Below are 5,466 nucleotides of genomic sequence, written 5' to 3' on the forward strand. Positions count from 1 at the left end.
AAGGCAGCCATCTGCAAGCTGGGAAGAGAGTTCTCACCAGAACCCGACCATGCTGGCACTCTGATCTTGAACTTCCAGCCTCCAGATCTGTGAGAAAATAAATTTCTGCTGTTTAAGCCAGCCAGTCTGTGGTATTTTGTTATGGCAGCCCAAGCTGACTAAGACATTATATGATCCAGCAATTCCCACATGCAATCTGGCCCCAAACTTTCTTTCTGATATATTGTCATCATACTCAGGCTTAGTCCTGCAGATTCTCCTCGTCCCTGGGCTGGCACTCAGGCTAATCTTACCATTTAGGATGCCACTCAGCATCGCCCTACCTCAATATTCCACCTGCTTCTTGAAGTTTCCCTAACGCTCTCATTGGTAAAGGCATCTCTTTCGTTTGAACTTCCCTAGCATTAGGACTCTCTCTTTTGTATGACACCAATCACATTGGGCTTTGTCATAATTATTTTTGTTTTTGTCCTAGTTTTTCCAGTGGTCTGTAGGACTACTGAGGACAGAGAGGGAGTGAGTCTTACAAATCTACAAATTCCTCCTAGCTGACATCAGTGTTTGACACACTGCAAGTTTTTAATAAAAATTGCTTGAAAAATGAATATGGGGAAGCTAGAAAAGATCTGTAATTAACAGTATGAGAAATTAGCACAGAATTAAATTTAGGAGCATGTCCCATACCCGTGTCTATTTTCTGTCATATACAATTTGGTCTGTGAATAGGAACAAATGTCAGTCACCAGTGTGACCACGTTAGTCCAGTCATTTCTGCTGCACAGATGTACCAGTTCTTGTTGCCAAGAATAACCCTTCACAAAAACCTTACTAAACTCACTCCTGACATAAGCACATGGCAAAACAATCCTGGAGATTCCAGAAGGCCTCATGAAATCACAATAGGGAAAGTCAAGAAGGGCTCTCCTCAGAGCCCATGCGTGGAACAAAGGACAAGCCTGCTCCAGTTTAGAGTCTGAGGTAAGAAAAGGAGTTGTGCCCTGTTTCTGGGGAGGGATCGGCCCTGAGAGTAATGGCTAGTGAGCAATTATAGTACTCTATGCCAAGTATTATGCTGAGATCTGCACTGTCTGGTGTGGGAGCCACTAGCCACAGGTGGCTATTGAGCACCTGAACTATGACCAAACTGAAGAATGGGATCTTTAATTTAAACTTAAAAACAGATGCTCTGGTTATGAGAAAATATTTAAGAATGGCCAGAGCTAACTGGGGCATGCAAATTTACCTTTTCAACAAAAATTTTGTGAGATCTAAAAACAAAGCAAGTATCTCTGATGAAAATTTAGCATTGAATTGATGGGCATGGTAAGTGTAAGATACACATTAGAGTCTGAAGATTTACTGTGAGTAAAACAATGTTAAAGATCTTTGTGATCATTTTTGTATTGATTGAGTGTGGGAATTACAATATTTGGGGTTATATCTATTGGGTTAAATAAAGCATAGTATTAAAATTCATGTCACTTGTTTCTTCTGACTTAAAATATGGTTACTAGAGAACTTAAAATTCCATCTACACTTCCATATACTTCTGTTGAACAGTGCTTTGTGTTATGTTAAACGTATTAACGTGCAAGGTTGAATTTAATCCTGACAACAACTCTACGAAGTATGGCTAGCATTATTATCATCATTTTAATTAATTAATTAATTTATTTATTTTTACAGAAGATGCTCAGACAGGTTTAACAACTTACCCTAAGTCACAAGGCCTAGTGATGGAACCAAGAATCAAACAGAGGTAGTCTTATGCCAAAGCTGGCAGTCCTCTATGCTATTCTATACTCTCTCTCTGGGGGGTAAGGGGTAGGCCTGAGCTTGCAGGACTTTCTGCTTGGGTGCCAGAATCACAGAGGGTCTCAGAGGCAGAACTTTTGGTACTATTTTGGGAAGATGCTATACATACCGCATAGGCCATTTCAAATTCTTAACTATAAGTATATATAGAACACTACAAGTTTGGTGACCCTGCTTTTGGCACTTCTTAATTTTGTAATACCCCGGAAGTCTCAAAAGAAAAAAGAAAAAGGAATAAACCAAATCCCTCTAGACTTCTGAGAGTCCCTGGTATTACGTTAAATGATGATCCTAGATGCCCCAAATGCTGTCTTGGATAGTTTTTAGTCAGTAGTATGAGTGATTCAGGAATTGAGCAAGACAGGTCTAATGCAACAGGGAGACAGTGTGGCCTGGCAGCAAGATTCTGATGAGAACCTCTCCTGCTGCGCTGATGTTATTGGCTAATTGTCCACACGAAGGTGGCAAGATGCTGAGGTAGAAGGGGAAGAGTGGAAAGATGGGAGAAACATTTGACATTTTCCAAATCCAAGTTTTCTAAGAGGCTGGCTGGCAGAAAGCTGGGAAGGTCATTACTATATGGGCCCGAACAAAAGTCATAACCCTTCCTGCCTCTTGCCCTACAAGGACCTACTCTGGGACCTGGCTTTGCCATTGTTGGAAACACAGATGCACGGTGGGGACAAGACACAGTCAGGTTGTCAAGGAGAAGAAGGAGCTCCTTTAGACAAGGGAAGGGCCAGCTAGGGAGGAGAGTATACAAAACCAAGGCTGGAGTGGGGCAAAGTAAAGCTCTGCCCAATTCCAGTTTTGCCTGAAACTCCTTTGGGTTTGCTTTGGACTTCTGGAGGGAAGGCTCACCCTATCACATAGTCCAGGGTTTGATGGAAAAATTAATTGTCGTTCATGGAATAGTGAAATCAGAGTCCACAATTATGCAAAGTGACCTGAAAGGGCTGGCTTTAAATGTGGTGACCTTAACCTGAACTGTTTATTATGCAAAAATCACAGGTGTTGTGGGCACCTGGGTGGCTCAGTGGGTTAAGCCTCTGCCTTCGGCTCAGGTCATGATCTCAGGGTCCTGGGATCGAGGCCCACATTGGGCTCTCTGCTCAGCAAGGAGTCTGCTTCCCCCTCCCTGCCTGCTTCTCTGCCTACTTGTGATTTCTCTCTCTGTCAAACAAATAAAATCTTTTTAAAAAAATCACAGGTGTTTTTCTTAAGGGCTCAGGGCTCCTCCCTACATTCTCTTGGGATTAGTTGACCATCAGAGCTTAAAGAGGGAACCAACAAGGATTCATTTGGGGTTCCTGAAATGTGTTCTTTTCTTTTCTTTTTTAAGATTTTATTTTTGGGGGGCACGTGGTGGCTCAGTTGGTTGAGCATCTTGACTCTTGGTTTTGACTCAGGTCACCATCTCAGGGTTGTAAGATTGAGCCCCACAATGGACTCCATGCTGATGGGGCCTGCTTAGGATTCTCTACCTCTCCTCCTTCCCCCTGCCCACTCACATGCTCTCTCTCTCTAAAAAAAAAAAAGCCAAAAACAACAACAAAAACACACCGATTTTATTTTTTAAGTAACCTCTACACCCAACATGGGACCTGAACTTACAAAACCCTGAGATCGAGTCACACGCTCCAATCACTGAGCCAGACAGTTGCCCCAAGATGTTTTTTTGCTTATGAACTATGTCATATCTATGTGTTTGGAGCACTGGTCTGTCTGGAATGAAGGGGCGATGATACTTTCCTCACATGAAAAGTGGGAAAGTTGATGTTTTTCCGCTTTCCCACTTTTGGATGCCTTTATAAGAAACTCCTACAACTGAATCCCACTTGTTCCTTTAAGGGTTTCTTCTAAAATAGAAATATCTCTGGGAAACTTAAGAGACTGAACAACTCACGAATTACTGTGAGATGGCTTAATTTTCTAACACCTGTTGACCATTGAGACTATAGATGTTTCCAAGGGGCTGGGGGGACTACAGTTGAGGGAAATAGAAATGGATATTTATTTATGTACCATTGCACCCCCACCCCCGCCATGGTCATGTATGCAGTCTTACTAAAACTCATTCACTGTTTGAAAATCAAACTCCAGACACCTGCATGAATCAAGCAGGGCTGAGACTAGGGGATGAACCAGAAACATTTTTAGGTCCCTTCGTTCTCTGTGAGGTCACTCTGTCTGTCCTCTGCCCCAAATCCCTTAAGGCATAATTGAAGCTTTTCTGCAAGAAAAGCAGGACAGCTGCTGCTAAATTAATTACATCCAATTTGGTGGTGTTTACTGAGCCTTATGTGTAAGGCACCTTCTTAACAGTGTCCCAGACCTACACAACATTCACCCCCACTTCCTCGCTCTTAATAACTTGACCCTTGCGCTCCCTGGCCATGCTGACTCTTCAGCCTCCTCTGAAGGGGATGGGCCTCCAGGTGGCAAAGGAAGGCCTCAGTTAAAGCCAGCTGCTCTGACATTCTGTTTTATTTCCATCGATTCTGATGCGGACACAATGCAGGTTGCTATAGAAGTGCTAGAGATAACTGTAAGAGCACATTAGAGCATGTAAAGCGTTATTTCAAAATGAGGGAAGAAAGGAAGACAGACAAAGAAGGATCTTCCTGCTGTCAGTTATGATTTTTACTTTTATTTTCCTGTTTGCAGAGCACAAGTAACGGGAAGTGTTTGCTTCAGCATGTCGGTGAACTTGGGGCACACAAATAAAAAGAAGCAAAAAAAAAAAAAGCCCAAAACAAAACCACTTTTTTAAAAGGCTCTTGCCTCCACTGGCGTCAGCTCGACCCTGTAAGGAACTAAAGCAGGAGCGGTTTCTAGAGACAAAAGCAGCTCCCTTCTCATCTCTGAAAATGGTGCCTTCCCCAAATTGCTTTTTCATGTTTCCCTCCTTGAAATGTGAAATGACCCGGTCCCAGCACTCTACTGTTAGAGCCCATGGTGTTATACACATGGGGTAGCTGTAGCTTTTGGCAGGGCCCTGGGGGAGATTACAGGAGTTCCAGGAGGGAGAGGAAACTCTAGGGCTGAGGCACTGTGCTTGCCTTTGGCTGAAACAGGCTACTTCAAAAATGGCTCCAGAAAAAGAAAGCCCAGAGGTGGTGAAGAGAGAGCAAAAAAACTTGCATTTTCTTTTTTAAAAAGTGGAAATTGTTTACTTCACCTGCAAAGAAGAAGTCTCCCTCAAAATGAGAAAATAATAAAGCCCGAAAATACCACACCCCCATCCCCAACTGTGCTAAGTACTGGGACTAACCAAATGACTGATGTGTCCTGTAAATCATCTTGGGGTGGGGGAAGGGTCTGAAGAGAGGCAAAGGCAAGAAGCATAAGCCAGGCATAGTGTTAGCTGATTCCAGCAGAGGCGGTAAGCAGCAAGGGGCCTGGGCTATGGGATCCATAATTGGCTAACGAATAATAAAGCCAAAATTGGATATTAACAGCAATTAGTTTCTGTAGAGGCACTGGGGAAAAGAGCTGCAGAAAACCCCATTGGGCCTTAAACCGAGGCAATCTGAAATTAAACCAGTGTCTCAATTAAATGGGAATAAATATTGCCACATCAATCTGGGTAAGTGTGAGAGGGGGCTGAAGGGAAGCCCCCTGTGAAGGCCAGGTGCACTCTCCTGTCTA

At 43.2% G+C, this 5,466-nt stretch overlaps 1 long non-coding RNA gene across 1 annotated transcript; it reads left to right on the top strand.

The window, feature by feature from the left end:
• Positions 1-916: 916 nt before the first annotated feature.
• LOC101685745 lies at positions 917-5,020 on the top strand. The gene is made up of 3 exons (XR_200468.2): positions 917-978; positions 1,687-1,759; positions 4,483-5,020. It is a non-coding gene; the product is annotated as an uncharacterized LOC101685745 (long non-coding RNA).
• The last annotated feature ends 446 nt before the right edge of the window (positions 5,021-5,466 follow it).

The sequence above is a fragment of the Mustela putorius genome, unplaced genomic scaffold, assembly GCF_011764305.1.
Source record: "Mustela putorius furo isolate JIRA1106 unplaced genomic scaffold, ASM1176430v1.1 tig00000242_pilon_pilon_pilon, whole genome shotgun sequence".
Classification (NCBI taxonomy): Eukaryota; Metazoa; Chordata; class Mammalia; order Carnivora; family Mustelidae; genus Mustela; species Mustela putorius.